This window comes from Cupressus sempervirens, chromosome 3 (assembly GCF_028749045.1).
Source record: "Cupressus sempervirens isolate cs-2001-9-10 chromosome 3, ASM2874904v1, whole genome shotgun sequence".
Classification (NCBI taxonomy): domain Eukaryota; kingdom Viridiplantae; phylum Streptophyta; class Pinopsida; order Cupressales; family Cupressaceae; genus Cupressus; species Cupressus sempervirens.
Genome location: NC_143120.1, coordinates 585899092 through 585921880, shown reverse-complemented (window position 1 = coordinate 585921880; position 22789 = coordinate 585899092). Strand labels below are relative to the sequence as shown.

The 22789-nt window shown below is 38.4% G+C and overlaps 16 non-coding genes and 4 pseudogenes across 16 annotated transcripts; all 20 read right to left on the bottom strand.

Moving 5' to 3' along the window:
* Positions 1-920: 920 nt before the first annotated feature.
* LOC149567856 (5S ribosomal RNA) lies at positions 921-1039 on the bottom strand. Its single transcript, XR_016363237.1, has one exon. It is a non-coding gene; the product is annotated as a 5S ribosomal RNA (ribosomal RNA).
* Positions 1040-1989: 950 nt separating this feature from the next.
* Positions 1990-2108, bottom strand: LOC149567855 (5S ribosomal RNA). Its single transcript, XR_016363236.1, has one exon. It is a non-coding gene; the product is annotated as a 5S ribosomal RNA (ribosomal RNA).
* A 950-nt stretch (positions 2109-3058) lies between these two features.
* Positions 3059-3177, bottom strand: LOC149567854 (5S ribosomal RNA). The gene has a single exon (XR_016363226.1). It is a non-coding gene; the product is annotated as a 5S ribosomal RNA (ribosomal RNA).
* Positions 3178-4127: 950 nt separating this feature from the next.
* On the bottom strand, positions 4128-4246 carry LOC149567853 (5S ribosomal RNA). Its single transcript, XR_016363240.1, has one exon. It is a non-coding gene; the product is annotated as a 5S ribosomal RNA (ribosomal RNA).
* A 950-nt stretch (positions 4247-5196) lies between these two features.
* On the bottom strand, positions 5197-5315 carry LOC149567852 (5S ribosomal RNA). Its single transcript, XR_016363273.1, has one exon. It is a non-coding gene; the product is annotated as a 5S ribosomal RNA (ribosomal RNA).
* Positions 5316-6265: 950 nt separating this feature from the next.
* On the bottom strand, positions 6266-6384 carry LOC149567851 (5S ribosomal RNA). The gene has a single exon (XR_016363253.1). It is a non-coding gene; the product is annotated as a 5S ribosomal RNA (ribosomal RNA).
* Positions 6385-7334: 950 nt separating this feature from the next.
* LOC149567850 (5S ribosomal RNA) lies at positions 7335-7453 on the bottom strand. The gene has a single exon (XR_016363251.1). It is a non-coding gene; the product is annotated as a 5S ribosomal RNA (ribosomal RNA).
* Positions 7454-8373: 920 nt separating this feature from the next.
* LOC149567849 (5S ribosomal RNA) lies at positions 8374-8492 on the bottom strand. Its single transcript, XR_016363231.1, has one exon. It is a non-coding gene; the product is annotated as a 5S ribosomal RNA (ribosomal RNA).
* A 943-nt stretch (positions 8493-9435) lies between these two features.
* On the bottom strand, positions 9436-9554 carry LOC149567848 (5S ribosomal RNA). The gene has a single exon (XR_016363272.1). It is a non-coding gene; the product is annotated as a 5S ribosomal RNA (ribosomal RNA).
* A 943-nt stretch (positions 9555-10497) lies between these two features.
* Positions 10498-10616, bottom strand: LOC149567847 (5S ribosomal RNA). The gene has a single exon (XR_016363256.1). It is a non-coding gene; the product is annotated as a 5S ribosomal RNA (ribosomal RNA).
* Positions 10617-10862: 246 nt separating this feature from the next.
* LOC149567846 (5S ribosomal RNA) lies at positions 10863-10981 on the bottom strand. The gene has a single exon (XR_016363220.1). It is a non-coding gene; the product is annotated as a 5S ribosomal RNA (ribosomal RNA).
* Positions 10982-11924: 943 nt separating this feature from the next.
* On the bottom strand, positions 11925-12043 carry LOC149567845 (5S ribosomal RNA). The gene has a single exon (XR_016363235.1). It is a non-coding gene; the product is annotated as a 5S ribosomal RNA (ribosomal RNA).
* A 940-nt stretch (positions 12044-12983) lies between these two features.
* Positions 12984-13102, bottom strand: LOC149567844 (5S ribosomal RNA). Its single transcript, XR_016363233.1, has one exon. It is a non-coding gene; the product is annotated as a 5S ribosomal RNA (ribosomal RNA).
* Positions 13103-14102: 1000 nt separating this feature from the next.
* Positions 14103-14221, bottom strand: LOC149567843 (5S ribosomal RNA). The gene has a single exon (XR_016363259.1). It is a non-coding gene; the product is annotated as a 5S ribosomal RNA (ribosomal RNA).
* Positions 14222-15222: 1001 nt separating this feature from the next.
* Positions 15223-15341, bottom strand: LOC149567842 (5S ribosomal RNA; annotated as a pseudogene).
* Positions 15342-16331: 990 nt separating this feature from the next.
* Positions 16332-16450, bottom strand: LOC149567841 (5S ribosomal RNA). Its single transcript, XR_016363255.1, has one exon. It is a non-coding gene; the product is annotated as a 5S ribosomal RNA (ribosomal RNA).
* A 985-nt stretch (positions 16451-17435) lies between these two features.
* Positions 17436-17554, bottom strand: LOC149567840 (5S ribosomal RNA). The gene has a single exon (XR_016363244.1). It is a non-coding gene; the product is annotated as a 5S ribosomal RNA (ribosomal RNA).
* Positions 17555-18179: 625 nt separating this feature from the next.
* On the bottom strand, positions 18180-18301 carry LOC149567839 (5S ribosomal RNA; annotated as a pseudogene).
* A 2335-nt stretch (positions 18302-20636) lies between these two features.
* On the bottom strand, positions 20637-20755 carry LOC149567838 (5S ribosomal RNA; annotated as a pseudogene).
* Positions 20756-21748: 993 nt separating this feature from the next.
* Positions 21749-21867, bottom strand: LOC149567837 (5S ribosomal RNA; annotated as a pseudogene).
* Positions 21868-22789: the final 922 nt, after the last annotated feature.

Genomic DNA, 22789 nt, shown 5'->3' with positions numbered 1-22789 from the left:
CCATGCATCATAATGCAACCTTGTATAGGACGCGCCTTATGGAGCACTCGGAGCGCACCTTATCGAGCACCCAGAATGCACGGGAGAGTAAAAATCACTTCGACACTGAGAACGCACCTTATCCGGCACTCGGTTTTTTTTATAAAAATTTTTCTTTTTATAAATTTATAAATTTAACTATAGATTTTTCAAAACGTCCTGCACACCACTGTTAAGTTAAGCTACAGATAAATACATAAATAACTACAAAAATCAGAAGAAGAAAAAAAATGCTTCAGAAAACAGCTCGATAAACTGGAACTTGAAAAACTATATTCTGCATTACTGTTGCAAAATTATGTGCGAATTCATGCACAGACCTGCGCAAGAAAAATCGTGTGCATAGCGCGAGAACCCACACAATTACGAACTTTTTTGCTCGAGAAAGTGTAGAGGAAGATGCAAAATCTTCAAGTCTTTGTGCAAAAAAATAGCTTTCTCATGCGAAAATCTGGAAGCTTGTATGGACAAAACAAAAAAAATGCAGAAAATGTATATGTGAAATTGGGGGCCTCTAATCCTCACATACACTTCAACATGGTCATTACCCGCGAGATCATCCCGAAATAAACATTGTATTCTTTATTCGAAAAGTCTAACAAAGCGACATGTTGCCTTCTAACTAGAAAGATTATGCCTTTGCTCTCAGAACAAGAATCGGGCAACCGGACCTCTAGAACGAAGGATTTATGTAGGTAAATGAAAGTGCAATTAATCTAGATGAGAGATGCAATTATCAATCTAAGAAATGAAGAAATATAGTGTGCTAAATGAATGCATATTTAAAATCCAAACGATATTACAATGAAAGAAATTAAGCTATGCAAATGTCAGCAAAGTCGGTAGAAATTTCGGCATAAGTTGCTCAAAAAAGTAAAAGAAGGGTGCAACACCGGGACTTCCCGGGAGGTCACCCATCCCAGTACTACTCCGGCCCAAGAGCGCTTAACTGCGGAGTTCTGATGGGATCCGGTGCACTAACGCTGGTATGATCGCACCCGACATCAAACTCTCACACCCTCGTGTTAGCCCATGCATCATAATGCAACCTTGTATAGGACGCGCCTTATGGAGCACTCGGAGCGCACCTTATCGAGCACCCAGAATGCACGGGAGAGTAAAAATCACTTCGACACTGAGAACGCACCTTATCCGGCACTCGGTTTTTTTTATAAAAAATTTTCTTTTTATAAATTTATAAATTTAACTATAGATTTTTCAAAACGTCCTGCACACCACTGTTAAGTTAAGCTACAGATAAATACATAAATAACTACAAAAATCAGAAGAAGAAAAAAAATGCTTCAGAAAACAGCTCGATAAACTGGAACTTGAAAAACTATATTCTGCATTACTGTTGCAAAATTATGTGCGAATTCATGCACAGACCTGCGCAAGAAAAATCGTGTGCATAGCGCGAGAACCCACACAATTACGAACTTTTTTGCTCGAGAAAGTGTAGAGGAAGATGCAAAATCTTCAAGTCTTTGTGCAAAAAAATAGCTTTCTCATGCGAAAATCTGGAAGCTTGTATGGACAAAACAAAAAAAATGCAGAAAATGTATATGTGAAATTGGGGGCCTCTAATCCTCACATACACTTCAACATGGTCATTACCCGCGAGATCATCCCGAAATAAACATTGTATTCTTTATTCGAAAAGTCTAACAAAGCGACATGTTGCCTTCTAACTAGAAAGATTATGCCTTTGCTCTCAGAACAAGAATCGGGCAACCGGACCTCTAGAACGAAGGATTTATGTAGGTAAATGAAAGTGCAATTAATCTAGATGAGAGATGCAATTATCAATCTAAGAAATGAAGAAATATAGTGTGCTAAATGAATGCATATTTAAAATCCAAACGATATTACAATGAAAGAAATTAAGCTATGCAAATGTCAGCAAAGTCGGTAGAAATTTCGGCATAAGTTGCTCAAAAAAGTAAAAGAAGGGTGCAACACCGGGACTTCCCGGGAGGTCACCCATCCCAGTACTACTCCGGCCCAAGAGCGCTTAACTGCGGAGTTCTGATGGGATCCGGTGCACTAACGCTGGTATGATCGCACCCGACATCAAACTCTCACACCCTCGTGTTAGCCCATGCATCATAATGCAACCTTGTATAGGACGCGCCTTATGGAGCACTCGGAGCGCACCTTATCGAGCACCCAGAATGCACGGGAGAGTAAAAATCACTTCGACACTGAGAACGCACCTTATCCGGCACTCGGTTTTTTTTATAAAAAATTTTCTTTTTATAAATTTATAAATTTAACTATAGATTTTTCAAAACGTCCTGCACACCACTGTTAAGTTAAGCTACAGATAAATACATAAATAACTACAAAAATCAGAAGAAGAAAAAAAATGCTTCAGAAAACAGCTCGATAAACTGGAACTTGAAAAACTATATTCTGCATTACTGTTGCAAAATTATGTGCGAATTCATGCACAGACCTGCGCAAGAAAAATCGTGTGCATAGCGAGAGAACCCACACAATTACGAACTTTTTTGCTCGAGAAAGTGTAGAGGAAGATGCAAAATCTTCAAGTCTTTGTGCAAAAAAATAGCTTTCTCATGCGAAAATCTGGAAGCTTGTATGGACAAAACAAAAAAAATGCAGAAAATGTATATGTGAAATTGGGGGCCTCTAATCCTCACATACACTTCAACATGGTCATTACCCGCGAGATCATCCTGAAATAAACATTGTATTCTTTATTCGAAAAGTCTAACAAAGCGACATGTTGCCTTCTAACAAGAAAGATTATGCCTTTGCTCTCAGAACAAGAATCGGGCAACCGAACCTCTAGAACGAAGGATTTATGTAGGTAAATGAAAGTGCAATTAATCTAGATGAGAGATGCAATTATCAATCTAAGAAATGAAGAAATATAGTATGCTAAATGAATGCATATTTAAAATCCAAACGATATTACAATGAAAGAAATTAAGCTATGCAAATGTCGGCAAAGTCGGTAGAAATTTCGGCATAAGTTGCTCAAAAAAGTAAAAGAAGGGTGCAACACCGGGACTTCCCGGGAGGTCACCCATCCCAGTACTACTCCGGCCCAAGCGCGCTTAACTGCGGAGTTCTGATGGGATCCGGTGCACTAACGCTGGTATGATCGCACACGACATCAAACTCTCACACCCTCGTGTTAGCCCATGCATCATAATGCAACCTTGTATAGGACGCGCCTTATGGAGCACTCGGAGCGCACCTTATCGAGCACCCAGAATGCACGGGAGAGTAAAAATCACTTCGACACTGAGAACGCACCTTATCCGGCACTCGGTTTTTTTTTAAAAAAATTTTCTTTTTATAAATTTATAAATTTAACTATAGATTTTTCAAAACGTCCTGCACACCACTGTTAAGTTAAGCTACAGATAAATACATAAATAACTACAAAAATCAGAAGAAGAAAAAAAATGCTTCAGAAAACAGCTCGATAAACTGGAACTTGAAAAACTATATTCTGCATTACTGTTGCAAAATTATGTGCGAATTCATGCACAGACCTGCGCAAGAAAAATCGTGTGCATAGCGCGAGAACCCACACAATTACGAACTTTTTTGCTCGAGAAAGTGTAGAGGAAGATGCAAAATCTTCAAGTCTTTGTGCAAAAAAATAGCTTTCTCATGCGAAAATCTGGAAGCTTGTATGGACAAAACAAAAAAAATGCAGAAAATGTATATGTGAAATTGGGGGCCTCTAATCCTCACATACACTTCAACATGGTCATTACCCGCGAGATCATCCCGAAATAAACATTGTATTCTTTATTCGAAAAGTCTAACAAAGCGACATGTTGCCTTCTAACTAGAAAGATTATGCCTTTGCTCTCAGAACAAGAATCGGGCAACCGGACCTCTAGAACGAAGGATTTATGTAGGTAAATGAAAGTGCAATTAATCTAGATGAGAGATGCAATTATCAATCTAAGAAATGAAGAAATATAGTATGCTAAATGAATGCATATTTAAAATCCAAACGATATTACAATGAAAGAAATTAAGCTATGCAAATGTCAGCAAAGTCGGTAGAAATTTCGGCATAAGTTGCTCAAAAAAGTAAAAGAAGGGTGCAACACCGGGACTTCCCGGGAGGTCACCCATCCCAGTACTACTCCGGTCCAAGCGCGCTTAACTGCGGAGTTCTGATGGGATCCGGTGCACTAACGCTGGTATGATCGCACACGACATCAAACTCTCACACCCTCGTGTTAGCCCATGCATCATAATGCAACCTTGTATAGGACGCGCCTTATGGAGCACTCGGAGCGCACCTTATCGAGCACCCAGAATGCACGGGAGAGTAAAAATCACTTCGACACTGAGAACGCACCTTATCCGGCACTCGGTTTTTTTTAAAAAAAATTTTCTTTTTATAAATTTATAAATTTAACTATAGATTTTTCAAAACGTCCTGCACACCACTGTTAAGTTAAGCTACAGATAAATACATAAATAACTACAAAAATCAGAAGAAGAAAAAAAATGCTTCAGAAAACAGCTCGATAAACTGGAACTTGAAAAACTATATTCTGCATTACTGTTGCAAAATTATGTGCGAATTCATGCACAGACCTGCGCAAGAAAAATCGTGTGCATAGCGCGAGAACCCACACAATTACGAACTTTTTTGCTCGAGAAAGTGTAGAGGAAGATGCAAAATCTTCAAGTCTTTGTGCAAAAAAATAGCTTTCTCATGCGAAAATCTGGAAGCTTGTATGGACAAAACAAAAAAAATGCAGAAAATGTATATGTGAAATTGGGGGCCTCTAATCCTCACATACACTTCAACATGGTCATTACCCGCGAGATCATCCCGAAATAAACATTGTATTCTTTATTCGAAAAGTCTAACAAAGCGACATGTTGCCTTCTAACTAGAAAGATTATGCCTTTGCTCTCAGAACAAGAATCGGGCAACCGGACCTCTAGAACGAAGGATTTATGTAGGTAAATGAAAGTGCAATTAATCTAGATGAGAGATGCAATTATCAATCTAAGAAATGAAGAAATATAGTATGCTAAATGAATGCATATTTAAAATCCAAACGATATTACAATGAAAGAAATTAAGCTATGCAAATGTCAGCAAAGTCGGTAGAAATTTCGGCATAAGTTGCTCAAAAAAGTAAAAGAAGGGTGCAACACCGGGACTTCCCGGGAGGTCACCCATCCCAGTACTACTCCGGCCCAAGCGCGCTTAACTGCGGAGTTCTGATGGGATCCGGTGCACTAACGCTGGTATGATCGCACCCGACATCAAACTCTCACACCCTCGTGTTAGCCCATGCATCATAATGCAACCTTGTATAGGACGCGCCTTATGGAGCACTCGGAGCGCACCTTATCGAGCACCCAGAATGCACGGGAGAGTAAAAATCACTTCGACACTGAGAACGCACCTTATCCGGCACTCGGTTTTTTTTAAAAAAAATTTTCTTTTTATAAATTTATAAATTTAACTATAGATTTTTCAAAACGTCCTGCACACCACTGTTAAGTTAAGCTACAGATAAATACATAAATAACTACAAAAATCAGAAGAAGAAAAAAAATGCTTCAGAAAACAGCTCGATAAACTGGAACTTGAAAAACTATATTCTGCATTACTGTTGCAAAATTATGTGCGAATTCATGCACAGACCTGCGCAAGAAAAATCGTGTGCATAGCGCGAGAACCCACACAATTACGAACTTTTTTGCTCGAGAAAGTGTAGAGGAAGATGCAAAATCTTCAAGTCTTTGTGCAAAAAAATAGCTTTCTCATGCGAAAATCTGGAGGCTTGTATGGACAAAACAAAAAAAATGCAGAAAATGTATATGTGAAATTGGGGGCCTCTAATCCTCACATACACTTCAACATGGTCATTACCCGCGAGATCATCCCGAAATAAACATTGTATTCTTTATTCGAAAAGTCTAACAAAGCGACATGTTGCCTTCTAACTAGAAAGATTATGCCTTTGCTCTCAGAACAAGAATCGGGCAACCGGACCTCTAGAACGAAGGATTTATGTAGGTAAATGAAAGTGCAATTAATCTAGATGAGAGATGCAATTATCAATCTAAGAAATGAAGAAATATAGTGTGCTAAATGAATGCATATTTAAAATCCAAACGATATTACAATGAAAGAAATTAAGCTATGCAAATGTCTGCAAAGTCGGTAGAAATTTCGGCATAAGTTGCTCAAAAAAGTAAAAGAAGGGTGCAACACCGGGACTTCCCGGGAGGTCACCCATCCCAGTACTACTCCGGCCCAAGCGCGCTTAACTGCGGAGTTCTGATGGGATCCGATGCACTAATGCTGGTATGATCGCACCCGACATCAAACTCTCACACCCTCGTGTTAGCCCATGCATCATAATGCAACCTTGTATAGGACGCGCCTTATGGAGCACTCGGAGCGCACCTTATCGAGCACCCAGAATGCACGGGAGAGTAAAAATCACTTCGACACTGAGAACGCACCTTATCCGGCACTCGGTTTTTTTTATAAAATTTTTTCTTTTTATAAATTTATAAATTTAACTATAGATTTTTCAAAACGTCCTGCACACCACTGTTAAGTTAAGCTACAGATAAATACATAAATAACTACAAAAATCAGACGAAGAAAAAAAATGCTTCAGAAAACAGCTCGATAAACTGGAACTTGAAAAACTATATTCTGCATTACTGTTGCAAAATTATGTGCGAATTCATGCACAGACCTGCGCAAGAAAAATCGTGTGCATAGCGCGAGAACCCACACAATTACGAACTTTTTTGCTCGAGAAAGTGTAGAGGAAGATGCAAAATCTTCAAGTCTTTGTGCAAAAAAATAGCTTTCTCATGCGAAAATCTGGAAGCTTGTATGGACAAAACAAAAAAGATGCAGAAAATGTATATGTGAAATTGGGGGCCTCTAATCCTCACATACACTTCAACATGGTCATTACCCGCGAGATCATCCCGAAATAAACATTGTATTCTTTATTCGAAAAGTCTAACAAAGCGACATGTTGCCTTCTAACTAGAAAGATTATGCCTTTGCTCTCAGAACAAGAATCGGGCAACCGGACCTCTAGAACGAAGGATTTATGTAGGTAAATGAAAGTGCAATTAATCTAGATGAGAGATGCAATTATCAATCTAAGAAATGAAGAAATATAGTATGCTAAATGAATGCATATTTAAAATCCAAACGATATTACAATGAAAGAAATTAAGCTATGCAAATGTCAGCAAAGTCGGTAGAAATTTCGGCATAAGTTGCTCAAAAAAGTAAAAGAAGGGTGCAACACCAGGACTTCCCGGGAGGTCACCCATTCGAGTACTACTCCGACCCAAGCGCGCTTAACTGCGGAGTTCTGATGGGATCCGGTGCACTAACGCTGGTATGATCACACCCGACATCAAACTCTCACACCCTCGTGTTAGCCCATGCATCATAATGCAACCTTGTATAGGACGCGCCTTATGGAGCACTCGGAGCGCACCTTATCGAGCACCCAGAATACACGGGAGAGTAAAACTCACTTCGACACTGAGAACGCACCTTATCCGGCACTTAGTTTTTTTAAAAAAAATTTATTTTTATAAATTTATAAATTTAACTATAGATTTTTCAAAACGTCCTTCACACCACTGTTAAGCTACAGATAAATACATAAATAACTACAAAAATCAGAAGAAGAAAAAAAATGCTTCAGAAAACAGCTCGATAAACTGGAACTTGAAAAACTATATTCTGCATTACTGTTGCAAAATTATGTGCGAATTCATGCACAGACCTGCGCAAGAAAAATCATGTGCATAGCGCGAGAACCCACACAATTACGAACTTTTTTGCTCGAGAAAGTGTAGAGGAAGATGCAAAATCTTCAAGACTTTGTGCAAAAAAATAGCTTTCTCATGCGAAAATCTGGAAGCTTGTATGGACAAAACAAAAAAAATGCAGAAAATGTATATGTGAAATTGGGGGCCTCTAATCCTCACATACACTTGAACATGGTCATTACCCGAGAGATCATCCCGAAATAAACATTGTATTCTTTATTCAAAAAGTCTAACAAAGCGACATGTTGCCTTCTAACTAGAACAAGAATCGGGCAACCGGACCTCTAGAACGAAGGATTTATGTAGGTAAATGAAAGTGCAATTAATCTAGATGATAGATGCAATTATCAATCTAAGAAATGAAGAAATATAGTATGCTAAATGAATGCATATTTAAAATCCAAACGATATTACAATGAAAGAAATTAAGCTATGCAAATGTCAGCAAAGTCGGTAGAAATTTCGGCATAAGTTGCTCAAAAAAGTAAAAGAAGGGTGCAACACCGGGACTTCCCGGGAGGTCACCCATTCCAGTACTACTCCGGCCCAAGCACGCTTAACTGCGGAGTTCTGATGGGATCCGGTGCACTAACGCTGGTATGATCGCACCCGACATCAAACTCTCACACCCTCGTCTTAGCCCATGCATCATAATGCAACCTTGTATAGGACGCGCCTTATGGAGCACTCGGAGCGCACCTTATCGAGCACCCAGAATGCACGGGAGAGTAAAAATCACTTCGACACTGAGAACGCACCTTATCCGGCACTCGGTTTTTTTAAAAAATTTTTCTTTTTATAAATTTTTTAATTTAACTATAGATTTTTCAAAACGTCCTGCACACAACTGTTAAGCTACAGATAAATACATAAATAACTACAAAAATTAGAAGAAGAAAAAAAATGCTTCAGAAAACAGCTCGATAAACTGGAACTTGAAAAACTATATTCTGTATTACTGTTGCAAAATTATGTGCGAATTCATGCACAGACCTGCGCAAGAAAAATCATGTGCATAGCGCGAGAACCCACACAATTACGAACTTTTTTGCTCGAGAAAGTGTAGAGGAAGATGCAAAATCTTCAAGTCTTTGTGCAAAAAAATAGCTTTCTCATGCGAAAATCTGGAAGCTTGTATGGACAAAACAAAAAAAATGCAGAAAATGTATATGTAAAATTGGGGGCCTCTGATCCTCACATACACTTCAACATGGTCATTACCCGCGAGATCATCCCGAAATAAATATTGTATTCTTTATTCGAAAAGTCTAACAAAGCGACATGTTGCCTTCTAACTAGAAAGATTATGCCTTTGCTCTCAGAACAAGAATCGGGCAACCGGACCTCTAGAACGAAGGATTTATGTAGGTAAATGAAAGTGCAATTAATCTTGATGAGAGATGCAATTATCAATCTAAGAAACGAAGAAATATAGTATGCTAAATGAATGCATATTTAAAATCCAAACGATATTACAATGAAAGAAATTAAGCTATGCAAATGTCAGCAAAGTCGGTAGAAATTTCGACATAAGTTGCTCAAAAAAGTAAAAGAAGGGTGCAACACCGGGACTTCCCGGGAGGTCACCCATCCCAGTACTACTCCGGCCCAAGCGCGCTTAACTGCGGAGTTCTGATGGGATCCGGTGCACTAACGCTGGTATGATCGCACCCGACATCAAACTCTCACACCCTCGTGTTAGCCCATGCATCATAATGCAACCTTGTATAGGACGCGCCTTATGGAGCACTCAGAGCGCACCTTATCGAGCACCCAGAATGCACGCGAGAGTAAAAATCACTTCGACACTGAGAACGCACCTTATCCGGCACTCGGTTATTTTTAAAAAAATTTCTTTTTATAAATTTTTTAATTTAACTATAGATTTTTCAAAACGTCCTGTAGACAACTGTTAAGCTACAGATAAATACATAAATAACTACAAAAATCAGAAGAAGAAAAAAAATGCTTCAGAAAACAGCTCGATAAACTGGAACTTGAAAAACTATATTCTGCATTACTGTTCCAAAATTATGTGCGAATTCATGCACAGACCTGCGCAAGAAAAATCATGTGCATAGCGCGAGAACCCACACAATTACGAACTTTTTTGCTCGAGAAAGTGTAGAGGAAGATGCAAAATCTTCAAGTCTTTGTGCAAAAAAATAGCTTTCTCATGCGAAAATCTGGAAGCTTGTATGGACAAAACAAAAAAAATGCAGAAAATGTATATGTGAAATTGGGGGCCTCTGATCCTCACATACACTTCAACATGGTCATTACCTGCGAGATCATCCCGAAATAAACATTGTATTCTTTATTCGAAATGTCTAACAAAGCGACATGTTGCCTTCTAACTAGAAAGATTATGCCTTTGCTCTCAGAACAAGAATCGGGCAACCGGACCTCTAGAACGAAGGATTTATGTAGGTAAATGAAAGTGCAATTAATCTAGATGAGAGATGCAATTATCAATCTAAGAAATGAAGAAATATAGTATGCTAAATGAATGCATATTTAAAATCCAAATGATATTACAATGAAAGAAATTAAGCTATGCAAATGTTAGCAAAGTCGGTAGAAATTTCGGCATAAGTTGCTCAAAAAAGTAAAAGAAGGGTGCAACACCGGGACTTCCCGGGAGGTCACCCATCCCAGTACTACTCCGGCCCAAGCGTGCTTAACTGCGGAGTTCTGATGGGATCCTGTGCACTAACGCTGGTATGATGGCACCCGACATCAAACTCTCACACCCTCGTGTGAGCCCATGCATCATAATGCAACCTTGTATAGGACGCGCCTTATGGAGCACTCAGAGCGCACCTTATCGAGCACCCAGAATGCACGGGAGAATAAAAATCACTTCGACACTGAAAACGCACCTTATCCGGCACTCGGTTTTTTTTTTAAATTTTTCTTTTTATAAATTTATATAGTATGCTAAATGAATTTCGGCATAAGTTGCTCAAAAAAGTAAAAGAAGGGTGCAACACCGGGACTTCTCGGGAGGTCACCCATCCCAGTACTACTCCGGCCCAAGCGCGCTTAACTGCGGAGTTCTGATGGGATCCGGTGCACTAACGCTGGTATGATCGCACCCGACATCAAACTATCACACCCTCGTGTTAGCCCATGCATCATAATGCAACCTTGTATAGGACGCGCCTTATGGAGCACTCGGAGCGCACCTTATCGAGCACCCAGAATGCACGGGAGAGTAAAAATCACTTCGACACTGACAACGCACCTTATCCGGCACTCGGTTTTTTTAAAAAAATTTTCTTTTTATAAATTTATAAATTTAACTATAGATTTTTCAAAACGTCCTGCACACCACTGTTAAGCTACAGATAAATACATAAATAACTACAAAAATCAGAAGAAGAAAAAAAATGCTTCAGAAAACAGCTCGATAAACTGGAACTTGAAAAACTATATTCTGCATTACTGTTGCAAAATTATGTGCGAATTCATGCACAGACCTGCGCAGGAAAAATCATGTGCATAGCGCGAGAACCCACACAATTACGAACTTTTTTGCTCGAGAAAGTGTAGAGGAAGATGCAAAATCTTCAAGTCTTTGTGCAAAAAAATAGCTTTCTCATGCAAAAATCTGGAAGCTTGTATGGACAAAACAAAAAAAATGCAGAAAATGTATATGTGAAATTGGGGGCCTCTAATCCTCACATACACTTCAACATGGTCATTACTCGCGAGATCATCCCGAAATAAATATTGTATTCTTTATTCGAAAAGTCTAACAAAGCGACATGTTGCCTTCTAACTAGAAAGATTATGCCTTTGCTCTCAGAACAAGAATCGGGCAACCGGACCTCTAGAACGAAGGATTTATGTAGGTAAATGAAAGTGCAATTAATCTAGATGAGAGATGCAATTATCAATCTAAGAAATGAAGAGATATAGTATGCTAAATGAATGCATATTTGAAATCCAAACGATATTACAGTGAAAGAAATTAAGCTATGCAAATGTCAGCAAGGTCGGTAGAAATTTCGGCATAAGTTGCTCAAAAAAGTAAAAGAAGGGTGCAACACCGGGACTTCCCGGGAGGTCACCCATCCCAGTACTACTCAGGCCCAAGCGCGCTTAACTGCAGAGTTCTAATGGGATCCGGTGCACTAACGCTGGTATGATCGCACCCAACATCAAACTCTCACACCCTCGTGTTAGCCCATGCATCATAATGCAACCTTGTATAGGACGCGCCTTATGGAGCACTCGGAGCGCACCTTATCGAGCACCCAGAATGCACGGGAGAGTAAAAATCACTTCGACACTGAGAATGCACCTTATCCGGCACTCGGTTTTTTTAAAAAAATTTTCTTTTTATAAATTTTTAAATTTAACTATAGATTTTTCAAAACGTCCTGCACACCACTGTTCAGCTACAGATAAATACATAGATAACTACAAAAATCAAAAGAAAAAAAATGCTTCAGAAAACAGCTCGATAAACTGGAACTTGAAAAACTATATTCTGCATTACTGTTGCAAAATTATGTGCGAATTCATGCACAGACCTGCGTAGGAAAAATCATGTGCATAGCGCGAGAACCCACACAATTACGAACTTTTTTGCTCGAGAAATTGTAGAGGAAGATGCAAAATCTTCAAGTCTTTGTGCAAAAAAATAGCTTTCTCATGCGAAAATCTGGAAGCTTGTATGGACAAAACAAAAAAAATGCAGAAAATATATATGTGAAATTGGGGGCCTCTAATCCTCACATACACTTCAACATGGTCATTACCCGCGAGATCATCCCGAAATAAACATTGTATTCTTTATTCGAAAAGTCTAACAAAGCGACATGTTGCCTTTTAACTAGAAAGATTATGCCTTTGCTCTCAGAAGAAGAATCGGGCAACCGGACCTCTAGAACGAAGGATTTATGTAGGTAAATGAAAGTGCAATTAATCTAGATGAGAGATGCAATTATCAATCTAAGAAATGAAGAAATATAGTATGCTAAATGAATGCATATTTAAAATCCAAATGATATTACAGTGAAAGAAATTAAGCTATGTAAATGTCAGCAAGGTCGGTAGAAATTTCGGCATAAGTTGCTCAAAAAAGTAAAAGAAGTGTGCAACACCGGGACTTCCCGGGAGGTCACCCATCCCAGTACTACTCCGGCCCAAGCGCGCTTAACTGCGGAGTTCTGATGGGATCCGGTGCACTAACGCTGGTATGATTGCACCCGACATCAAACTCTCACACCCTCGTGTTAGCCCATGCATCATAATGCAACCTTGAATAGGACGCGCCTTATGGAGCACTCGGAGCGCACCTTATCGAGCACCCAGAATGCACGGGAGAGTAAAAATCACTTCGACACTGAGAACGCACCTTATCCGGCACTCGGTTTTTTTTAAAAATTTTCCTTTTTATAAATTTTTTAATTTAACTATAGATTTTTCAAAACGTCCTGCACACCACTGTTAAGCTACAGATAAATACATAAATAACTACAAAAATCAGAAGAAGAAAAAAAATGCTTCAGAAAACAGCTCGATAAACTGGAACTTGAAAAACTATATTCTGCATTACTGTTGCAAAGTTATGTGCGAATTCATGCACAGACCTGCGCAAGAAAAATCATGTGCATAGCGCGAGAACCCACACAATTACGAACTTTTTTGCTCGAGAAAGTGTAGAGGAAGATGCAAAATCTTCAAGTCTTTGTGCAAAAAAATAGCTTTCTCATGCGAAAATCTGGAAGCTTGTATGGACAAAACAAAAAAAATGCAGAAAATGTAGAAAATGAGGCTAGAAAATTTGATTTTTGGAGCCCCACGGTAGGCACCAGAAATGTATATGTGAAATTGGGGGCCTCTAATCCTCACATACACTTCAACATGGTCATTACCCGCGAGATCATCCCGAAATAAACATTGTATTCTTTATTCGAAAAGTCTAACAGAGCGACATGTTGCTTTCTAACTAGAAAGATTATGCCTTTGCTCTCAGAACAAGAATCGGGCAACCGGACCTCTAGAACAAAGGATTTATGTAGGTAAATGAAAGTGCAATTAATCTAGATGAGAGATGCAATTATCAATCTAAGAAATGAAGAAATATAGTATGCTAAATGAATGCATATTTAAAATCCAAACGATATTACAATGAAAAAAATTAAGCTATGCAAGTGTCAGCAAAGTCGGTAGAAATTTTGGCATAAGTTGCTCAAAAAAGTAAAAGAAGGGTGCAACACCGGGACTTTCCGGGAGGTCACCCATCCCAGTACTACTCCGGCCCAAGCGCGCTTAACTGCGGAGTTCTGATGGGATCCGGTGCACTAACGCTTGTATGATCGCACCCGACATCAAACTCTCACACCCTCGTGTTAGCCCATGCATCATAATGCAACCTTGTATAGGACGCGCCTTATGGAGCACTCGGAGCGCACCTTATCGAGCACCCAGAATGCACGAGAGAGTAAAAATCAGTTCGACACTGAGAACGCACCTTATCCGGCACTCCTTTTCTTTTTTTAAATTTTTCTTTTTATAAATTTATAAATTTAACTATAGATTTTTCAAAACGTCCTGCACACCACTGTTAAGCTACAGATAAATACATAAATAACTACAAAAATCAGAAGAAGAAAAAAAATGCTTCAGAAAACAGCTCGATAAACTGGAACTTGAAAAACTATATTCTGCATTACTGTTGCAAAATTATGTGCGAATTCATGCACAGACCTGCGCAAGAAAAATCATGTGCATAGCGCGAGAACCGACACAATTATGAACTTTTTTGCTCGAGAAAGTGTAGAGGAAGATGCAAAATCTTCAAGTCTTTCTGCAAAAAAATAGCATTCTCATGCGAAAATCTGGAAGCTTGTATGGACAAAACAAAAAAAATGCAGAAAATGTAGAAAATGAGGCTAGAAAATTTGATTTTTGGAGCCCCACGGTAGGCACCAGAAATGTATATGTGAAATTGGGGGCCTCTAATCCTCACATACACTTCAACATGGTCATTACCCGCGAGATCATCCCGAAATAAACATTGTATTCTTTATTCGAAAAGTCTAACAGAGGGACATGTTGCCTTCTAACTAGAAAGATTATGCCTTTGCTCTCAGAACAAGAATCGGGCAACCGAACCTCTAGAACGAAGGATTTATGTAGGTAAATGAAAGTGCAATTAATCTAGATGAGAGATGCAATTATTAATCTAAGAAATGAAGAAATATAGTATGCTAAATGAATGCATATTTAAAATCCAAACGATATTACAATGAAAGAAATTAAGCTATGCAAATGTCAGCAAAGTCGGTAGAAATTTTAGCATAAGTTGCTCAAAAGAGTAAAAGAAGGGCGCAACAGCGGGACTTCCCAGGAGGTCACCCATCTCAGTACTACTCCGGCCCAAGCGCGCTTAACTGCGGAGTTCTGATGGGATCCGGTGCACTAATGCTGGTATGATCGTAGACGACATCAAACTCTCACACCCTCGTGTTAGCCCATGCATCATAATGCAACCTTGTATAGGATGTGCCTTATGGAGCACTCAGAGCGCACCTTATCGAGCACCCAGAAGGCACAGGAGAGTAAAAATCACTTCGACACTGAGAACGCACCTTATCCGGCACTCGATTTTTTTTTTTTTAATAAATTTTTAAAATTAACTATAGATTTTTCAAAACGTCCTGCACACCACTGTTAAGCTACAGATAAATATATAAATAACTACAAAAATCAGAAGAAGAAAAAAAATGCTTCAGAAAACAGCTTGATAAACTGGAACTTGAAAAACTATATTCTGCATTACTGTTGCAAAATTATGTGCGAATTCATGCACAGACTTGCGCAAGAAAAATCATGTGCATAGCGCGAGAACGCACACAATTATGAAATTTTTTGCTTGAGAAAGTGTAGAGGAAGATGCAAAATCTTCAAGTCTTTGTGCAAAAAAATAGCTTTCCCATGCGAAAATCTGGAAGCTTGTATGGACAAAACAAAAAAAATGCAGAAAATGTAGAAAATGAGGCTAGAAAATTTAATTTTTGGAGCCCCACGTTAGGCACCAGAAATGTATATGTGAAATTGGGGGCCTCTAATCCTCACATACACTTCAACATGGTCATTACCCACGAGATCATCCCGAAATAAACATTGTATTCTTTATTCGAAAAGTCTAACAGAGCGACATGTTGCCTTCTAACTAGAAAGATTATGCCTTTGCTCTCAGAACAAGAATCGGGCAACCTGACCTCTAGAACGAAGGATTTATGTAGGTAAATGAAAGTGCAATTAATCTAGATGAGAGATGCAATTATTAATCTAAGAAATGAAGAAATATAGTATGCTAAATGAATGCATATTTAAAATCTAAACGATATTACAATGAAAGAAATTAAGCTATGCAAATGTTAGCAAAGTCGGTAGAAATTTCGGCATAAGTTGCTCAAAAAAGTAAAAGAAGGGTGCAACACCGGGACTTCCCGAGAGGTCACCCATCCCAGTAGTACTCTGGCCCAAGCGCGCTTAACTGCGGAGTTCTGATGGGATCCGGTGCACTAACGCTGGTGTGATCGCACCCGACATCAAACTCTCACACCCTCGTGTTAGCCCATGCATCGTAATGCAACCTTGTATAGGACGCGCCTTATGGAGCACTCGGAGTGCACCTTATCGAGGACCCAGAATGCATGGGAGAGTAAAAATCACTTCGAGACTGAGAATGCACCTTATCCGGCACTCGGTTTTTTTTTATAAATTTTTTAATTTAACTATAGATTTTTCAAAACGTCCTACACACCACTGTTAAGCTACAGATAAATGCATAATTAACTACAAAAATCAGAAGAAGAAAAAAAATGCTTCAGAAAACAGCTTGATAAACTGGAACTTGAAAAACTATATTCTGCATTACTGTTGCAAAATTATGTGCGAATTCATGCACAGACCTGCGCAAGAAAAATCATGTGCATAGCGCGAGAACCCACACAATTATGAACTTTTTTGCTCGAGAAAGTGTAGAGGAAGATGCAAACTCTTCAAGTCTTTGTGCAAAAAAATAACTTTCTCATGCGAAAATCTGGAAGCTTGTATGGACAAAACAAAAAAAATGCAGAAAATGTAGAAAATGAGGCTAGAAAATTTGATTTTTGGAGCCCCACGGTAGGCACCAGAAATGTATATGTCAAATTGGGGGCCTCTAATCCTCACATACACTTCAACATGGTCATTATTCGCGAGATCATCCCGAAATAAACATTGTATTCTTTATTCGAAAAGTCTAACAGAGCGACATGTTGCCTTCTAACTAGAAAGATTATGCCTTTGCTCTCAGAACAAGAATCGGGCAACCGGACCTCTAGAACGAAGGATTTATGTAGGTAAATGAAAGTGCAATTAATCTAGATGAGAGATGCAATTATTAATCTAAGAAATGAAGAAATATAGTATGCTAAATGAATGCATATTTAAAATCCAAACGATATTACAATGAAAGAAATTAAGCTATGCAAATGTCAGCAAAGTCGGTAGAAATTTCGACATAAGTTGCTCAAAAAAGTAAAAGAAGGGTGCAACACCGGGACTTCCCGGGAGGTCACCCATCCCAGTACTACTCCGGCCCAAGTGCGCTTAACGGCGGAGTTCTGATGGGATCCGGTGCACTAACGCTGGTATGATCGCACCCGACATCAAACTCTCACACCCTCGTCTTAGCCCATGCATCATAATGCAACCTTGTATAGGACGCGCCTTATGGAGCACTCAGAGCGCACGTTATCGAGCACCCAGAATGCACGGGAGAGTAAAAATCACTTCGACACTGAGAACACACCTTATCCGGCACTCGGTTTTTTTAAAAAAAATTTGTTTTTATAAATTTTTTAATTTAACTATAGATTTTTCAAAACGTCCTGCACACCACTGTTAAGCAACAGATAAATACATAAATGACTACAAAAATCAGAAGAAGAAAAAAAATGCTTCAGAAAACAGCTTGATAAACTGGAACTTGGAAAACTATATTCTGCATTACTATTGCAAAATTATGTGCGAATTCATGCACAGACCTGCTCAAGAAAAATCATGTGCATAGCGCGAGAACCCACAGAATTATGAACTTTTTTGCTCGAGAAAGTGCAATTAATCTAGATGAGAGATGCAATTATTAATCTAGGAAATGAAGAAATATAGTGTGCTCAATGGATGCATATTTAAAATCTAAACGATATTACAATGAAAGAAATTAAGCTATGCAAATGTCAGCAAAGTCGGTAAATTTTTTGGCATAAGTTGCTCAAAAAAGTAAAAGAAGGGTGCAACACCGGGACTTCCCGGTGGGATGTCACCCATCCCAGTACTACTTCGGCCCAAGCACGCTTAACTGCGAAGTTCTGATGGGATCTGGTGCACTAACGCTGGTATGATCGCATCCGACATCAAACTCTCACACCCTCGTGTTAGCCCATGCATCATAATGCAACCTTGTATAGGACGCGCCTTATGGAGCACTTGGAGCGCACCTTATCGAGTACGCAGAATGCACGAGAGAGTAAAAATCACTTCGACACTAAGAACGCACCTTATCCGGCACTCGATTTTTTTTTTTTTTTTTTTTAAATGTTTTAATTTAACTATAGATTTTTCAAAACGTCCCGCAAACCACTGTTAAGCTACAGATAAATACATAAATAACTAAAAAAATCAGAAGAAGAAAAAAAATACTTCAGAAAATATATTGATAAACTGGAACTTGAAAAACTATATTCTGCATTACTGTTGCAAAATTATGTGTGAATTCATGCATAGACCTACGCAAGAAAAATCATGTGCATAGCGCGAGAACCCACACAATTATGAACTTTTTTGCTCGAGAAAGTGTAGAAGAAGATGGAACATCTTCAAGTCTTTGTGCAAAAAAATAGCTTTCTCATGCAAAAATTTGGAAGCTTGTATGGACAAAACAAAAAAAATGCAGAAAATGGAGAAAATGAGGCTAGAAAAATTGATTTTTGGAGCCCCACGGTAGGCACCAGAAATGTATATGTGAAATTGGGGGCCTCTAATCCTCACATACACTTCAACATGGTCATTACCCGTGAGATCATTCCGAAATAAACATTGTATTCTTTGTTCGAAAAGTCTAACAGAGCGACATGTTGCTTTCTAACTAGAAAGATTATGCCTTTTCTCTCAGAACAAGAATCGGGCAAACGGACCTCTGCATCATCTGCATCATAAGATCCAATCTCTGATTCTGTTCCTGTGCCCTTTGTTCTGCTACTCGCTGACCCTGTACCAAGGTCTCTAATAACTGTAAGAATCTTTCCTCTCCAAGCTTTGGACTGACATTCCCACCTCCACCTAATCTTGCATTCCTGTCATCTCGGTCACCCATATTGCTGTCTTGATCAAAGAATACATCCGTTGTGTCTGTATGACTAGATTCTATACCCCCTTGTACAGATGAACTAGACTGTTTGCTTTGCAGGTCTGAACTCCTACTTTGTCTTGCTCTTGTATCGCGGAAATTATAAGACCCGTATCACATGCTCAAACATAAATGCTTAGCCTATGTTTTTTATTTATTTCTGATTTTAGTGTTTTGACATTTCGTCAAACACTTTTTCCCTCTATCCGGTTGTTCCAAATTCCCTATAAGACCTCCACAAGATGGTAGGACCTATAGCTCTGATACCACTGTAATATCCTCCCCTGATTTGAACTTTGACTTATAGAAATTTAACTTAAGGAATATTCTCAAACAGTTTGTATGCAAACTCATAAAGCTGATTTCCTCAATAAATTGCTTTCCAATGAGTAGATTTACGAACAACTATGAAGTGACATTAAAATGCATAATACACATCATAACATTTTCACAAACACTTGGCACACATTCAACAGTATATGAAAAATCTAGAAACTCTTTCAATCTGCTGATAAAAGGGTGATTTTTAAATGTAGATGTGCACTTACAGCTGCCTTAAAGGCTGCAACAACTATTCAGACTTGTATTCAACAATTATTATGCAAAGTATCAAAATTTGACAGAAGAAACTTGGAATTAGTTACCGTAGTATTTTGCAGATGTAGTCGGCAACCCTCCAAACTTCTAATCAGCCAGAACAACAAGTAAACTTGATACCAACACTGTTCACGTCGTATTGTAGCAAAATATTGTTCATGCCGACTGTAGCAAAATACTGTTTATGCGGCACTATAGCAATAACTAACTTCAGATCTACACCTCAAACCCTTGTAAATTTCTTTATGCGAACACCCCAAATGAAACCCAATGTGTTTCCTGAAGTAAAAACACCCTTGATCCTCCTGACTGTGTCTTCCAACAGTGAAGAGAATGCTAGCAAAGAGGGATTCTATCCTCCAAGCCCGATAATCAAATATCCAGCAACATAACATTAATCTTCATCCAAGCATACAAAAAAAGCTCTTCCATTTCTTTTATAGTGTTCTCACAAGAGCTCAATCCTTCGTTTTCTCAATGTGGGATAAAAAGATTATGCCTTGCTCTCAGAACAAGAATCGGGCAACCAGACCTCTAGAACGAAGGATTTATGTAGCTAAATGAAAGTGCAATTAATCTAAATGAGAGATGCAATTATTAATCTAAGAAATGAAGAAATATAGTATGCTAAATGGATGCATATTTAAAATCGAAACAATATTACAATGAAAGAAATTAAGCTATGCAAATGTCAGCAAAGTCGGTAAAATTTTTGGCATAAGTTGATCAAAAATGTAAAAGAAGGGTGCAACACCGAGACTTCCTGGGAGGTCACCCATCCCAGTACTACTCCGGCCCAAGCGCACTTAACTACAGAGTTTTGATGTGATTCGGTGCACTAACGCTAGTATGATCGCACCCGACATCAAACTCTCACACCCTCGTGTTAGCCCATGAATCATAATGCAATCTTCTATAGGATGCGCCTTATGGAGCACTTGGAATGCACCTTATTGAGCACTCAGAATGCATAGGAGAGTAAAAAACACATCGACACTGAGAACGCACCTTATCCGCCACTCGATTTTTTTATTTTTTTATTTTAATTTTAAATTTAACTATAGATTTTTCAAAGTGTCCAAAAAACCACTATTAGGCTACAAATAAATACATAAATAACTACAAAAATTAGAAGAAGAAAAAAAATGCTTCAGAAAATAGCTTGATAAACTGGAAGTTGAAAAACTATATTCTGCATTACTGTTGCAAAATTATGTGTGAATTCATGCACAAACCTGCGTAAAAAAAAATCATGTGCATAGCGCGAGAACCCACAAAATTATGAACTTTTTTGCTCGAGAAAGTGTATAGGAAGATGCAAAATCTTCGAGTCTTTGTGCAAAAAAATAGCTTTCTCATGCGAAAATCTGGAAGCTTGTATGGAAAAAACAAAAAAAATGCAGAAAATGTAGAAAATGAGGCTAGAAAATTTGTTTTTTCGAGCCCCACGGTAGGCACTAGAAACGTATATGTGAAATTGGAGGCCTCTAATCCTCACATATACTTCAACATGGTCATTACCTGTGAGATTATCCCAAAATAAACATTGTATTCTTTATTCAAAAAGTCTAACAGAGTGACATGTTCCCTTCTAACTAGAAAGATTATGCCTTTGCTCCCAGAACAAGAATCGGGCAACCAGACCTCTAGAACGAAGGATTTATGTAGCTAAATGAAAGTGCAATTAATCTAGATGAGAGATGCATTTATTAATCAAAAAAATGAAGAAATATAGTATGCTAAATGGATGCATATTTAAAATCTAAATGATATTACAATGAAAGAAATTAAGCTATGCAAATGTCAGCAAAGTCAGTAAAATTTTTAGCATAAGTTGCTCAAAAAAGTAAAAGAAGGGTGCAACACCAGGACATCTTGGATGGTCACCCATCCTAGTACTACTCCGGCCCAAGCGCGCTTAACTGCGGAGTTCTGATGGGATCCGGCGCACTAACGCTGGTATGATCGCACCCGACATCAAAGTCTCACACCCTCGTATTAGCCCATGCGTCATAATGCAACCTTGAATAGGACGTGCCTTATGGAGCACTTGGAGCACACCTTATCGAGCACCCAGAATGCACGAGAGAGTAAAAAACACTTCGACACTGAGAACGCACCTTATTTGGCACTCGGTTTTTTTTGTTTTTTGTAAAATTTTAAATTGAACTATACATTTTTCAAAACGTCCTACAAACCACTGTTAAGGTACAGATAAATACATAAATAACTACAAAAATCAGAAGAAGAAAAAAATACTTCACAAAACAGCTTGATAAACTGGAACTTGAAAAACTATATTCTGCATTACTGTTGCAAAATTATTTGTGAATTCATGCATAGAACTGCGCAAAAAAAATCATGTGCATAGTGCGAGAACCCACACAATTATGAACTTGTTTGCTTGAGAAAGTGTAGAGGAAGATGCAAAATCTTGAAGTCTTTATGCAAAAAATTAGCTTTCTCATGCGAAAATCTGGAAGCTTGTATGGACAAAACAAAAAAACGGAGAAAATGTAGAAAATGAGGCTAGAAAATTTGATTTTATGAACCCCACGGTAGGCAGTAGAAATGTATCTGTGAAATTGTAGGCCTCTAATCCTCACATACACTTCAACATGGTCATTACCTGTGAGATCATCCCGAAATAAACATTGTATTCTTTATTCGAAAAGTCTAATAGAGCGACATGTTGCCTTCTAACTAGAAAGATTATGCCTTTGCTCTCAGAACAAGAATCGGGCAACCAGACCTCTAGAACGAAGGATTTATGTAGCTAAATAAAAGTGCAATTAATCTAGATGAGAGATGCAATTATTAATCTAAGAAATGAAGAAATATAGTATGCTAAATGGATGCATATTTAAAATCTAAATGATATTATAATGAAAGAAA